Here is a 16,044-nt window from a genome sequence, read left to right on the forward strand (position 1 = left end):
GTTGTGGTCGTGCAGTGATTGGCTGGGCCGTACAGCATCATCCCGAGTATAAGAGACCCGGCGCCATCCTGCTCACCGCATTCTGTTCCTGTTTCAGCGAGAGTAGGGAGAGCTGCTGCCGAGATAGGGTCAGAATCATGGTTTTAGAGGTAGTGTAGGCCTGCAACTCTTACATCTACAACTCCTGAGAAACCAACAGTCCTTTTTAGGGTTGATTCATGGGTCACGATATTGCAGCGCTAGGCAAGCAGGGCACAGCATATCCACATCAGTGCAAGACCTGCAGGTACTATATATGCTTCCATTGCTCCCACTGCTTCCTTCCCAAAGCTCCATAACTGCCTGCTGCTGCAGCTTCTTTACTGTCTATATGCCTTTTTTTTCCACAAATTCCCCCCTCCCAAAAAAAAATATATATATACAGTCTGTTCTGCCAGACTGAGGCCTGTTGAAAAGTGATAGTTTGTCAGGCATACGTAGCATAGTTGTGTGTGCTACCCTTGTGCCCCTTTTTTTAAAGTCACCGAAAAAGGCCTTATATATCTGCGTGCTTCAAGTTTGGTCATTGGAGGCCGGTGTACTTATTTTGTGGCTGTGTGATACTCAAATTCTATACAGCGCTATTTAGCATCCAATAAAATTCAAAGGCCACAGATTTGCCAGTGTGGTATTTCCGTATTTCCGTTACAGCTGTCATATATCTCTGTGCATTGGAGGCTGGTGTACTTACTTTGTGGCTGTGTAATACTCAAATTCCATACAGCACTATTTTGCATAAAAAAAAATTCAAAGGCCACAGATTTGCCAGTGCGTTATTTCTGTAAGAGCTCTCATATATCTCTGATCCAAGTTTGGGCATTGTAGGCCGGTGTACTTATTTTTTGGCTGTGTGATACTCAAATTCTATACAGCACTATTTTGCATGAAAAAAAATTCAAAGGCCACAGATTTGCCAGTGTGGTATTTCCGTTACAGCAGTCATATATCTCTGTGCTCTAAGTGTGGGCATTGGAGGCTGGTGTACTTACTTTGTGGCTGTGTGATACTCAAATTCTATACAGCGCTATTTAGCATCCAAAAAAATTCAAAGGCCACAGATTTGCCAGTGTGGTACTTCTGTGAGAGCCCTCATATATCTCTGCTCCAAGTTTGGACATTGTAGGCAGGTGTACTTATTTTTAGGCTGTGTGATACTCAAATTCTATACAGCACTATTTCACATAAATGAACTTAAAAAAAAAATTGAATACAGTCTGTTAGGTCAGGCTGAGGCCTGCCTGATGTTTGGGTTTGAAATATCATAGATTTGCAGGCATACTGATCACATATTATTTCGCTACTAATAAAGACATTTGTGGAAAATGGTTAAGGCAAGGGGCAAGGGACGGGGAAGTGGACGTGATGCTGATGATGCATCCAGAGGACAAGACCATGGGCAAGGTGAAAGTGGGCAAAAACAAAGACCCACATCTTCTCGCTCGACTTTCCTGTCCCAGTTTCTAGGGAACTGCAGCACAACACCACTATTGAAGCCAGAGCAGTGTGAAACAGTTGTTGTTTGGATAGCGGATAATGCTTCCAGTCACTTAGCCACCACCACCTTGTCTTCCACACTGTCAAGTCTGAGTAGCCGTGAGTGTGGCCATGATATCCCTCCGCCTGATCCTCCTTCCTCCCACCATGCCGAGTGCCCTGAGACAACTGATCCCACACTTGGACACTCTGAAGAGCTGTTCAGTTTTCCATTTTAAGATTCAGAAATCTCTGCCTGTCAACTGAAGTAGGGAAAGATGAGATTGCATGTAGAGCTGCCCAAAGCTTTGACCAGCCCCGGTCACACGAAGGCGATGGTGGGAAAGTGCCACAAGAGGTGGACGATGATGAGAAACAATTGCCAGAAAGTCAAGAGGTGAAACAGGGTGCAGATGTGGAAGACGAGATAGTGGATGACATAGTGACTGACCCAACCTTGCAGGAGGACATGCATAGCGAGAACAGCAGCACAAATGGGGAAGGAGGCATATCCCCCCAACAGGCAGGAAGAAGCAGTGTGGTGGCCACAGACAGAAGGCGTGCATCCGTTCCCCGTAACATCAACATGAGTGAAGTTGCCATTCCACCTGATGTCCACATCAGCCGGGGTAGCAAAATAACCAGCCTGACCACCACCAGCATGATCAGGCACATGCAAGCAAAGCACCCGACTTTGTGGGCTGAACCCCAGGCTCAAAGACCACTGCCTGCTGGTCACCCCACTGCTTCTTCCACTGTTTTGCATAGAAGCCAATCCTCAGTACGGTGCATGTGAAGATGCCTCTAGCCCTGCACCTGTGGCCCACAGTCAAGCAGCACCATTAGCAAGCGTGTCCACATCCTTGTCCCAGCACAGCGTTCAGTTTTCTGTAACCCAGTCTTTGGAACGCAAGCGTAAATACCCAGCCAATGCCTCACAGGCCACAGTTCTAAATTCCAATATTTCTCTTCTGCTTGCGCGAGAAATGCTGCCTTTTAGGCTTGCTGAGACGGAAGCTTTCCACAACCTGATGGCGGTGGCCATCCCAAGGCACTCAGTCCCCAGTCTCCACTATTTCACTATTTCTCCCGGTGTGCGATATCGGCATTACACCAGCATGTGTCCCACAACATTTCCCGTGCCCTCAACAATGCTGTTACCGGGAAAGTCCACCTAACCATGGACACATGGACAAGTGCTTGTGGGCAGGGGCAATACATCTCAATGACGGCACACAGGGTTAACATAGTGGAAGCCGGGACCCAGTCGGACCTTGGGAAGGAACACATCCTCCCCACGCCGAGGATTGCTGGCCCTACGTCAATCAGGATTGCCCCCACAGTCTACAGCTCCTGTACCTCCTCCTCCTCTTCATCCTCCATGTCTGAAATCAACACATCAGTCCTAAGCTGGAAGCACTGCAGCACTGCTTCAGGCAAGCGGCAACAGGCTCTGCTAAAGCTAATCTGCATCGGTGACAAACTGCACAGTGCAGAAGAGTTGTGGACAGCGCTGAAAGAGCAGTCAGATGTTTGGATGACATCGCTGAACCTACAGCCAGGCATAGTCATGTGTGACAATGGTCGTAACCTGGTGGCGGCTCTGAGGCAAGGTGAGCTCACACACGTACCGTGCTTGGCCCATGTGCTTAACCTCGTTTTCTGAAAAGCTACCCGGAGCTGCCGGATCTGCTAGTGAAAGTGCGCCGTCTGTCTGCCCATTTTAGAAAGTCAGCTACAGCTTTAGCCCCCTAGCTGTGCTTCAGCAGCAGTTTCAGCTTCCAGCTCACTGACTGTTGTGTGATGTCCCCACACACTGGAACTCTACGCTACATATGTTGGAAAGGATAAATCCTACACAAGACCAAAAAGGAGTAACTGTCCCACTAGATTAAGTCAATATAAATATTTTTATTAATAGATACAAAATCAAAAAATATAAAACAGACATGAAAGGTAAACACAACAACTCATGAGGGGAAAGAGCAACACAACTGGAGTAACAGACCAGGTAAGTGAGCATACCTAACAGGCATATCGTCCATATTCATGAGCATCCATTACAACAAGTGGAAGCCCCATAATAGGGCTGGATACTGATGAATACACCATAGCCTCCATATACACACATCAGATACTCATCATAAATACTCTATGGAGCCTGGTAGAAAAGATTATTAAACGGACCCCTTAACAGGACGCTGCAGCTTACCCATAGTAATTTCTGTCAGTGTGCGCTCCACAGCAGCCCCAACGCGTGTTTTGCGTGGGCTTCTTCCGGGGGCTGTCAGATATTTTTGTATGTTTCAGTGGATTTTCTTTCTACAATATGTTGGAAAGGATTTGTGAGCAGCAGAGGGCCGTTGTTGACTACGAACATCAACAAGGCCATCAAATTTCAGGTCAGACTCCACACATAAGGCCTCAGGAGTGGACATGGATGTCAGACATATGTAACATCCTCCAAAACTTTGAGGACTGCAAGATGGTGAGCGGCGATGACGCCATAATTAACATCACCATCCCGCTTCTCAGCATTCTGAAAAACTCTCTGCTTACAATCGCGGAGCATGAGGACATGGAGCAAGGAAACATACAGGGGGATTACACTCAGCCTAGCCTCATGTCTTCTCAATGTGGATTGTTAAGCAATGAGGAGGAGGAGGAAGAACAGGAGCTACTTTCATGCGCTATAGATGGTACTACAAATACATCTGTATTAGCTTCTGTTCAGTGGGGATGGCCTGAGGACAGGGAGGAGGAGGATGAGGATGAGGAGGAGGAGGACAGCATGGTCAGTCGTCCTGTTGGTGAGGACATGGAAGTCTTGCCTGTTAGCAGTCTGGCACGCATGGCTGCCTTTATGTTGTGCTGCATTTTACGTGACCCTCGGATTATCAAAATTTTGGGTGACACTCATTTCTGGTTGGTGACACTTCTAGACCCACGCTACAAGGAGAACTTTCAATCTCTTCTGCCTGAGGCAGAGAGGTGTACTAAAATGTTGCAGTACCATAGGGCCTTTGTAGCGGAATTACTTAGAAAATTTCCATGTGAGAACACTGGCAACAGACATCAGAGTCTGTAGTACAACCAAGGACTCCAAGCGAGAGAGACAGAAGTAGAATCCAGCTCAGGCAGGGGAGCAATGGCCAAGTTCTGGGACAGTTTTCTCAGATCCTCCCATCGTGGCAGCACAGAGGCAAGGGGTGCTGTCACAAGAAGTGCAATGTTTGGGAAGATGGTGAGGGAGTACCTTGCAGATCGTACAAACATCCTCCGTGATTCCTCTTTGCCTTTTAATTATTGGGTATCCAAGCTGGACACGTGGCACGCCTTGGAGGTCCTGGCTTGCCCTGCTGCTAGTGTTCTGTCAGAGAGGGTTTTAATTATTGGGTATCCAAGCTGGACACGTGACACACCTTGGAGGTCCTGGCTTGCCCTGCTGCTAGCGTTCTGTCAGAGAGGGTTTTTAGTGCCGCTGGTGGAATTATAACAGATAAGCTCATCCGCCTGTCAACTGAAAATGCTGACAGGCTGACTCTTATCAAAATGAACAAGGCCTGGATTGGTAAAGACTTCTGTACACCACCAAGTGAAAACAGTGAAACATAATCTCAAATATATTCTCTCTTTTGGTGAGGTGTATTCTCATGCATCTCTTCACAACCACATATGGGTATACGCTTTCAGAATTGGTCTGTTTGTTTTTATCCTCATCCTCATCCTCCTCATCCAGAACCACTATATCACCAGTGTGAACGTGGTCTGCACGGTGCATTTTGGCCAAGGGTGCTGTGATGGCACTCTTTTATTTATTACAAAAAAGGACAACACATTGGGGAATTGGGCATGGCATTACATTAGGCTGACTTCTCAATTCGGTCTCCTGCAATCTAAAATGTACCTGCCACTAGATCACCAGGGTGAACGTGCTCTGTGCAGTGCATTTTAGCCAAGAGGGCTGTGATGTCACTCTTTTAATTTTTTAAAAAAAGGACAACACATTGGGGAATTGGGCATGGCATTACATTGGGCCTACTTCTTAACTCTTCTCAAACATTTCAAAAACCTGACCTGCACATCCAAACATAGACTCAGTGTGAACAGGTGCTGAACCTAGAGTCGCCAACTCGTATATGGTTAAGTAAATAAGGCAGCACACTGCAGCGCTAAAACATGCAAACTTGAAAACACGAAATTTGAACTGCATTACTGCACTAGAAATATGAAAAATGAGAGCTTTTAGCGCATAAAAATGGCCAATTTTATATGTACCTGGTAGCCTCTTTACGGCATCTCTCTTATACCAGGTCCTACGATTGCCTTACCTCGCTGAGAATAAACGTCTCCATCTGAATGGGTGCATGTGAAACCTCTTCTTAGACTAAAATTCTCTCTCTCTGTGGAGGGGTATTGGACCTGCTGTAATTAAAACACCTGAAGCTAGGAGGCGGAGTGCACGATCAGAAGGCTAGAGAATACATATCAAAAACCTGACCTGCACATCCAAACATAGACTCAGTGTGAACAGGTGCTGAACCTAGAGTCGCCAACTCGTATATAGTTAAGTAAATAAGGCAGAACACTGCAGCGCTAAAACATGCAAACTTGAAAACACGAAATTTGAACTGCATTACTGCACTAGAAATATGAAAAATGAGAGCTTTTAGCGCATAAAAATGGCCAATTTTATGTGTACCTGGTAGCCTCTTTACGGCATCTCTCTTATACCAGGTCCTACGCTTGCCTTACCTCGCTGAGAATAAACGTCTCCATCTGAATGGGTGCATGTGAAACCTCTTCTTAGACTAAAATTCTCTCTCTCTGTGGAGGGGTATTGGACCTGCTGTAATTAAAACAGGTGCAGGCCAGGTTTTTGAAATGTATTCTCTAGCCTTCTGATGCACTCCGCCTCCTAGCTTCAGGTGTTTTAATTACAGCAGGTCCAATACCCCTCCACAGAGAGAGAGAATTTTAGTCCCAGAAGAGGTTTCACATGCACCCATTCAGATGGAGACGTTTATTCTCAGCGAGGTAGGCAAGCGTAGGACCTGGTATAAGAGAGATGCCGTAAAGAGGCTACCAGGTACACATAAAATTGGCCATTTTTATGCGCTAAAAGCTCTCATTTTTCATATTTCTAGTGCAGTAATGCAGTTCAAATTTCGTGTTCTCAAGTTTGCATGTTTTAGCGCTGCAGTGTGCTGCCTTATTTACTTAACTATATACGAGTTGGCGACTCTAGGTTCAGCACCTGTTCACACTGAGTCTATGTTTGGATGTGCAGGTCAAGTTTTTGAAATGTATTCTCTAGCCTTCTGATCGTGCACTCCGCCTCCTAGCTTCAGGTGTTTTAATTACAGCAGGTCCAATACCCCTCCACAGAGAGAGAGAATTTTAGTCTAAGAAGAGGTTTCACATGCACCCATTCAGATGGAGACGTTTATTCTCAGCGAGGTAAGGCAAGCGTAGGACCTGGTATAAGAGAGATGCCGTAAAGAGGCTACCAGGTACGCATAAAATTGGCCATTTTTATGCGCTAAAAGCTCTCATTTTTCATATTTCTAGTGCAGTAATGCAGTTCAAATTTCGTGTTTTCAAGTTTGTATGTTCTAGCGCTGCAGTGTGCTGCCTTATTTACTTTACTTCTTAACTCTGTCTCCTACAATCTGTCCTGTACCTGCCAGTAGATCACCAGGGTGAACGTGCTCTGTACGGTGCAAGTTGGCCAAGAGCCCTGTGATGGCACTCTTTTATTAAAAAAAAGGATTTTTCATTGGGGAATTGGGCATGACATTACTTTGGGCGTACTTCTTAACTCTGTCTCCTGCAATCTGTCCTGTACCTGCCAGTAGATCACCAGGATGAAAGTGCTCTGTTCGGTGCATGTTGGCCAAGGGGCCTGTGATGGCACTCTTTTATTTTTTTAAAAAAGGATTTTATATTGGGGAATTGGGCATGATATTATATTTGGCTGACTTCTTAACTCGGTCTCCTGCAATGTGTCCTGTACCTGCCACTAGATCACCAGGGTGAACGTGCTCTGTATGGTGCATTTTGGCCAAGGGGGCGGTGATGGCGCTCCTTTATTTTTTAAAAAAGGACAACACATTGGGAAATTGGGCATGACATTCCATTGGGCTGACTTCTTAACTCGGTCTCCTGCAATCAAAAATGTACCTGCCACTAGATCACCAGGGTGAACGTGCTCAGTACTGTTATAGGCCGTTGAAGTTTGGGCTAGGGGCATGCGATGACGCTAGTGTATTTTTAAAAAAGGTACCCCCATTAGGGAATTGTTTGGCAGATCATGCACTGCATTAAAAGTCTCAGAGACCCACACCACTACATTGGTCCTAATTCTTAACTCTGTCTCCTGCAATGTCTCTTCCTTATCTCTGACGACATGACCAAGGTGCACGTGCTCAGTACTGTTATAGGCTGGTGATTTTTTGGCACAGGGGCTGTGAAGGCACTATTTCATTTTGTAACAACAGGACCCCACATTGGGGAATTGGGCATTACATTACATTGGGCCTACTTCTTAAGTCTGTCTCCTCCAATGTGTCCTTTAACTGCCACTAGATGACCAGGGTGCACGTGCTCAGTACTGTTAAAAGTTGGTGATTTTTGGGCACGGGGGCTGTGAAGGCACTATTTCATTTTGTAAAAGCTGGACCCCACATTGGGGAATTGGGCATTACATTACATTGTGCCTACTTCTTAAGTCTGTCTCCAGCAATGTGTCCTGTACCTGCCACTAGATTACCAGGGTCAACGTGCACTGTACTGTGTATTTTGGCCAAGGGGCTGTCATGCCACTCTTTTATTTTTTTTAAAAAAGGATTTTACATTGGGGAATTGGGTATGACATTACTTTGAGCCTACTTCTTAACTCTGTCTCCTGCAATCTGTCCAGTTCCTGCCAGTAGATCACCAGAGTGAACGTGGTCTGTATGGGGCATTTAGGTCTAGAGGCTGTGATGGAACTATTTTAATCAGCCCAAAAAGGACCCCACATTGGGGAATTGGGCATGGCATTCCATTGGGCCTACTTCTTAACTCTGTCTCCTGCAATGTCTCTTGTTTAACTGCCACTAGATCACCAGGGTGAACGTGCTTTGTACTGTTATAGGCCGGTGAAGTTTGGTCAAGGGGGGCTGTGATGGCACTAGTCTATTTTTACAAAAGTTACCCCCCATTGGTGAAACCACATCCTTGTTGGAAAACACTTCATAACATTTGTGTACCTTAAAGAGCTCACTTGAAAAGCTCCTTTTTGTGTTGCCTGGTTGCTAACATTGAACACAATACACTTCATATAAATTTGATAAAGCAATGCTTTTACTTTGCCTCAGTAGTTCATTCAAAATATAGCTTTGTCCACTATATTTGTTTCTCTCCTTGCGAGCCTTAACTTTGTATGCCTCAAATGTACAAATGGAGAATATACAAATGGCATTCAGACAATCACATAGCTGCATTTCTTGTAAAACATTTAGAAATGTAACAGACAATGCTCATAGTGACACAATCTTGATAAATGTTTGTTTATTCACTTCACAAACAGTTCTAAGCCTCTATATGTTTGCTGTTTGTCACTGTAAAACATTAAGGTTTACTGAAACTATGCCGGTGGTGGTTTGATCTAAATACTTGTGGGGTTCTCTGTCTTGGTGTTGCTTCTCTGATATTCCAGACGGATGATGTTTAAAAGCCTCTTGGTGATGATCTAAGTATACTGTATGTAGTTAATCTTCATATATACGTAATCACTATATTTATTTAATCCTCATATGTACTTATTAACCTGTGTATATTAACACATACAAAAGTGTACGCACTCACACTATTCAATCATACTATTCCTTGAATTTTGTAGTTTGCAATAAAATTGCCTTGTATTGCAAGTACTTGCCTTTTTTAAAGCCGTATCTGAACCTTAGTGTTAAAAACATGTCAAATAAAATTGCAAAAATCTCCTGTAAATAATTGTGCAAAGAGGGAACCATCATACCATTAAAAAATACGAGTGAATTTTCCTGGGCCCATCCAGTATGTGGGTTCCAAAGCCTAATGGGGTGTGTCACGATATGGTATGAAATATCATATAAGTTTAGTTGCTCTTCAGCTCATGAGGTGGGCTAAACCCCCCCTTCACTAGCTGACTCTACTTGTTTCTCTCTGGGCTACAGACTGTATGCTAGAAGGGGGTTTTATTGCCCTGGGGTCGTAAATTCCAGGCTCAGAGGAAAGTCCCTCACCCCTCCCACCTTCACCAGTTAGAAATGGAAAAGTGGCTCCAAAAATTCATGAAAGATTCTTTGTTTAGTTTTTGTTAGATATTAGGCAAACGATTTAAGCTAGAAATACGAAAATATATATTCTTATCCTCACTCGGTGTATCTACACATCCCGCGAAACACGGGCTTCTAACTCCATCTGGTAAAGAAGTAGGGATTTCTCTGTAAATATGTATCCCAGATAGGACATATTTGATCTCATTAGAATGCTCACGTTAATCCGAGATGAATGATAGGTTTGGTCTGACTCTGTCATGTGTTGTAGCGAAGTTATAGCAAGTAGATAAATTTAAGATTGAAGTACTCAGAATGTAGAGAGAGGAGGGTCTGGATAAGCCAGCCCTTCTGTGATGTCAAAGCCTTAAGGTATTAAGTGTCTGGCAGGCTCCCCAGCTCAGACTCTCTGCTTGATTTCTTCTTCTGGACTTCTTGTCCTATTGTCCTGGAAGAGCTGAGTACATCCCATGGACTGGGATGTATGGAAACTGCACTAGCCTGGGGTGTCCGCCATGCTTTTAACATGTGAGTGTTATCTTTTCTCATTTATTCCCTTTATGTTATAATTACCCATGTACATATTTGCAATTGTCTCATTTGTAACATCTTTATAAAATATTTTTGATAAAGCACTGCCTAATTTGTTAATGGGATATACTATTATATGTTAGTTCAGTTCTCCATGCTCTAAAAGCCATACCCTGTCTCTTGAAGAGAATTACGCTACTGTGTTGGGTTAGCTTCGGACCCGTTTAATCGAAGCTGGTGGCAGCGAGAAGTGTGCAGACTTTTGGGTTATGTTGTAGCGGCTGCGGCGTTAATAATTATTGTTCCTGCCTGAGTGGGAGTAGTTATCGCGTCGCTGCAGCGTGCTCAATAGCCAGTACATAGCAGGCAGCCTTTCTGGCGACTAATTACCCAGGGTGCAGTACCTAATCTGACCTGAGAGTAAGGGGGGCGCCAGAGAGCTGCAAGTGTTAAGTGGAACTGTAAGCGGGATATACATAAATCCCTGCAGTTTGTGGTATATTGAAAGCAGTGGGATACCTAAAATAAGCCCCTGCTGTAAACTAAGAGGTCAATAGCCTTGTGTGTGTTTTTTCATCACATTGTAGCAGTGGAGGGATAACTAAGATAAGCCCCCCTGCACATGTGATAGCCGTCTGTTGGCCTCAAGTCACCTCAATCCGTGACGTAGGGGTGACTGTCACGGTGGGAATCCTGACCAATTGGTGACAGCGGTCAGGGGAATCGTGACAGGGTGCATATGACTGACTATGCAGCAGGGCTCGCCTTCCTACCAATGTATAAAACAAAGGCGTATGGAGCAAAAAATGCAGATTGTGAAGTGGATTTTCCTGGGCCCATCCAGTATGTGGGTCCCAAGGCCTAATGGGGTGAATATGACTGACTATGCAGCAGGGCTGGCCTTGCTGGCAATGTGTAAAACCAAGGAGTATGGGAGTACAAATTGCATATTGTGAAGTGGATTTTCATGGGCCCATCCACTATGTGGGTTCCAAGGCCTAATGGGGTGCATATGGCTGACTATGCAGGGCTCGCCTTCCTGCCAATGTGTAAAACATAGGAGTACAGGAGTGCAAAATGCATATTGTGAAGTGGATTTTCATGGGCACATCCAGTATGTGGGTTCCAAGGCCTAATGGGGTGCATACGACTGACTATGCAGCAGGGCTGGCCTTGCTGCCAATGTGTAAAATCAATGAGAACGGGAGTACAAAATGCATATTGTGAAGTGGATTTTCATGGGCACAACCCAAAAATAAGCCCCTGCTGTAAACTAAGAGGTCAATAGCCTTGTGTGTGTTTTTTCATCACATTGTAGCAGTGGAGGGATAACTAAGATAAGCCCCCCTGCACATGTGATAGCCGTCTGTTGGCCTCAAGTCACCTCAATCCGTGACGTAGGGGTGACGGTCACGGTGGGAATCCTGACCAATTGGTGACAGCGGTCAGGGGAATCGTGACAAATTGGTGGCAAGGCGGTGGGATATCTTAGAGCATTAGTGATTTGGTTTGAGTAATCATTCCTCTCACTAAAAACTTGCAGAAAGTTCTTGCGAGGACTCTGCGCAAATAAGTTTGGAGAACGAACTCAGTGCTTTTTAGTTGTGAGACAATTGAGTACTGTTAATTATCCCCTCCCTTTCTCTTCGTTTTTCTATCCTATCTTTTATTTGGCAACCATGGCTGCGAAAGGGGAAGCCTGGTACAACCAGCAGAAGAAGGACTCTCTTGCTGGGATATGCACGTACCATGGCCTGAACCCCCAGGGTAAGACCAAGACTCAAATGGTCGCTGAACTGGTGCAATTTGAAGCAGACCAAGCCAGGTCACAGAGCCCAGAGGCCGCAGAAGCCGGCACAAGTGAACATGGTGCTGCAGCAGAGGCCCAACCACTGAATACGGGCCCTACTGGCAACCAGGGGGGCGCAGACCTCCTCCTGCAGCTGGCTCTGCATCAAGGCTCCGCAGATGACCTAGAGAGACGTCTGTAGCTGATCCAGCAATACCAGCGAGCCGAGCGGGAGGCTGAGAGAGCCGAGCGCCAAGCCCAGCGAGAACATGAACTGGAGATGCTCCGGCAGGGGGGATGCCCTCCACCACCCAGAGACGTGAGCCCAGCAGCGCTCAGATACCTAAGCCCCGGCCCGATCACTTTCCTGTTATGGAGAAGGACGGGGACTTGGACACTTTTCTGCGGGCCTTTGAGAAAGCCTGCAGACAGTACCGGCTGCCTACAGATGAATGGGCACGATACCTGACACCAGGGCTGAGAGGTAAAGCTCTGGAGGCGTTTGCTGCCCTCCCTCAAGAACAAGATGGTGACTATGAGGCCATCAAGCAGGCTCTGATAGCCAAGTACCAGCTTACACCCGAGGTGTACCATAGAAAGTTCCGGACCCTCCAACGTGGCCCACACGACAGTTACAGTGATGTGGTGCATGGACTGGGGACCCACTTTGACTAGTGGACCCAAGGACTGTCAGTGACCACCTTTGCACAGCTGCGAGACCTGATGATCAAAGACCAGTTCTTTCATCTTTGCCCAGCTGAGGTGCGACAGTTCGTGATAGACAGAGAACCCAAAGACGTGACGAAAGCAGCGCAGATTGCCGATGCCTATGAGGCCAACCGTAGATCGGAAGTGCGGAAGCCAGTCACCACCAGCTGGAGAGGGGGTAAGCCTGCAACCAACGCCAGTACCCCTGCCAGCCAGCACACCAGAGGTCCTGTCCCCATGGCCAACAGCACCAGGCCTACCACCGAACCTCGCAAGTGTTTCACCTGCCATCAGACTGGTCATATCAGTCCCTCCTGCTCAACCAAGCAGAACAACACCCCGGCCAAGGCCCCAGGGCCTAATGCAGCAGTTCTTTTGGTGGGTAGTGTGGTTGGGAGGGTGTGTGACAACGTACAGCACGTCACTGTGGGAGGCCATGTTGCTACAGGCCTCAAGGACACCGGGGCTGAACGAACCCTCATCCGACTCGAACTGGCAGCCCCTGAAGAGATCATTCCGGGGAAAACCCTAACTGTCACTGGGATTGGGGGCATCAGCTGTCCCTTACCAATGGCCCGGGTTTATATTGATTGGGGTGCCGGGAGCGGGGTGAAAGAAGTGGGGCTGTCTGATAATTTGCCCACTGATGTTTTGTTGGGGACTGATTTGGGGAGGTTGGTTGCCCACTACGTCACTGATACCCCTCCCCAATCTACTAATAAGGGTAACGTTAACCCTGATGATGATGATGATGGGAGATCGCATGTGTTACCTGACCATGCTTTATCTTGTAATGATGCATCTAATAACCATTTTTTCCCTAGGATTGATGGTGAAAATGTTGTACCTGTGCCAGCTGAACCTGATGATTTTTCTGTGAAGGTTAATGTGTCCATAGGTACAGGTGTGCCCAGCCACGTCGCTCTGCGGAGTGAGACGGCTGAGGAACCCCTAACAGGGGCAAGTGTCGGTGCTACAAGAAATGGGGAGCTGCATGGGAACCGTGAGGAAAGTGACGCCATGAAAGTGACCAGTGCCACCGAGGAAGGTAACTGGCCCATAAGTAGCACTGCCCCTGAAGTGTTGGGGGTGGATGGGGAGGTAGAGCCCATAGCAGCGCCGGCTGATGGGCCTATAGAAACCCCCGGGGAGACAGCCTACGTAGCTGCTGTCACCCGCAGTCAGAGTGCCCGGAACGCAGATAACTGTCTGCCTTCCGGACCCTCCTCAGTCATCACTGTGACTGAACCAGAGGTGGACCCAGAGCAGGTCCAAGAGGGTTCCCGTGGGGAAGGGACCCTGACGTCGCTTCTGGCTTCCCCTAGCCAGGAGTTTCAGGCCGCTCTGCACACAGATGCGAGCCTAGAGAGTTTGAGACAACTCGCCGGGACGCGCTTCTCCGAGACTGATAAGGAGAAGGTGTTCTGGGAACAAGGAAGGTTGTACCGGGAGACAGTACCCGGAGAATCACAAAAGGAGTGGTTGAGGGAAAGACAGCTGGTCGTCCCACAGCAATTCCGGGGTGAGTTGTTGCGGATTGCCCATGAGATCCCGCTAGCTGGCCACTTGGGGATCAGCAAAACTAAGGCCCGGCTGTCTCAACACTTCTATTGGCCTAAGATGGGGACAGATGTGTCAAACTACTGCCGCTCCTGTATCACTTGTCAAAGAGTGGGGAAGGCGGGCCCTGCTCTTAAGGCTGCCCTGATCCCTTTGCCAGTGATAGAGGAGCCTTTCCAGAGGATCGCGGTGGACATTGTGGGCCCGCTGGCCGTCCCCAGCAGCTCTGGAAAGCAATACATCCTTACTGTGGTAGACTATGCTACCCGGTACCCAGAGGCAGTAGCTCTGTCGTCAACTAGGGCAGATAAGGTGGCGGATGCCCTGTTGGCTATCTTTTCACTTGTAGGATTTCCCAGGGAAATGCTTACTGATCAAGGGACCCAATTTATGTCTCGCCTAATGGAGGCTCTCTGTAAGAGAATGCAGGTGAAGCACCTGGTATCGAGTGCGTATCACCCACAGACCAATGGCTTGTGTGAACGCTTCAATGGTACCCTCAAACAGATGCTACGCATGCTGGTTGAGACCCAAGGGCGCGACTGGGAGCGGTACCTCCCACACCTGCTGTTCGCTTACCGAGAGGTTCCGCAGGCCTCGACGGGGTTTTCCCCCTTCGAGCTCCTGTACGGCAGGCGAGTCCGGGGACCCCTTGGGTTGGTAAGAGAATCCTGGGAAGAGGAGCCGAACCCTTCTGAAGTGTCCATAGTGGAGTATGTAATGCGCTTCCGTGACAAGATGCAGACCTTGACGCAGTTGGTGCATGACAACATGACGCAGGCTCAGGCTGATCAGAAGCACTGGTACGACCAGAACGCCCGAGAGCGGACCTACCACGTGGGTCAAAAGGTGTGGGTGCTGGTCCCCGTACCAACGGATAAGCTTCAGGCCGCCTGGGAGGGCCCGTACGTCGTCCACCAACAGCTCAACCCGGTCACTTACGTGGTCACGCTTGACCACGCTCGGGGTAGGCGAAAGGCCTTTCACGTCAACATGATGAAGGCTCATCATGAACGTGAACCTTTCGTCCTACCGGTCTGCAGCTTGCCCGAAGACGGTGAGGAAGACACCCTCCTGGACTTGCTGGCCCAAGCCAAGGCCAATGGGTCCATCGAGGATGTGGAGGTAAGCGCCTCGTTAACTGAACCCCAGCAGGTGCAGTTGCAAACCACACTGGAACCTTTCTGGGTCGTGTTCTCCAACCGACCTGGGAGGACTGAGTTAGCAGTCCACGAGTTGGACACCGGGAATCACGAGATTGATGAGATGTTACAGCTGGGGGTGATTCGACGGTCAAAGAGTGCGTGGGCCTCACCTGTAGTTCTCGTGCCAAAGAAGGACCAGACCACCCGGTTCTGCGTGGACTACAGGGGGCTCAACGCCATCACAGCCTCTGACGCGCACCCCATGCCGCGCATCGAGGAGCTGCTTGAGAAGTTAGCTGGCGCAAAATACCTGACAATAATGGATTTGAGTAGAGGATACTGGCAGATTCCCCTGAGCCCCGAGGCGCAGGAGAAGTCCGCCTTTATCACGCCCTTCGGACTGTACGAGTCCACGGTCATGCCCTTCGGCATGAAGAATGCCCCTGCCACTTTCCAGCGGATGGTCAACCTCCTGCTTCAGGGACTGGAGATGTACGCC

General features: G+C 47.7%; 1 protein-coding gene across 1 annotated transcript in view; it reads left to right on the plus strand.

The window, feature by feature from the left end:
- Window positions 1–16,044, plus strand: part of RSPO1 (R-spondin 1) — a 221,349-nt gene that overhangs the window by 177,134 nt on the left and 28,171 nt on the right. The gene's annotated exons all lie outside the window — the stretch shown is intronic.

Source organism: Ranitomeya imitator, chromosome 3 (assembly GCF_032444005.1).
Source record: "Ranitomeya imitator isolate aRanImi1 chromosome 3, aRanImi1.pri, whole genome shotgun sequence".
Taxonomy (NCBI): domain Eukaryota; kingdom Metazoa; phylum Chordata; class Amphibia; order Anura; family Dendrobatidae; genus Ranitomeya; species Ranitomeya imitator.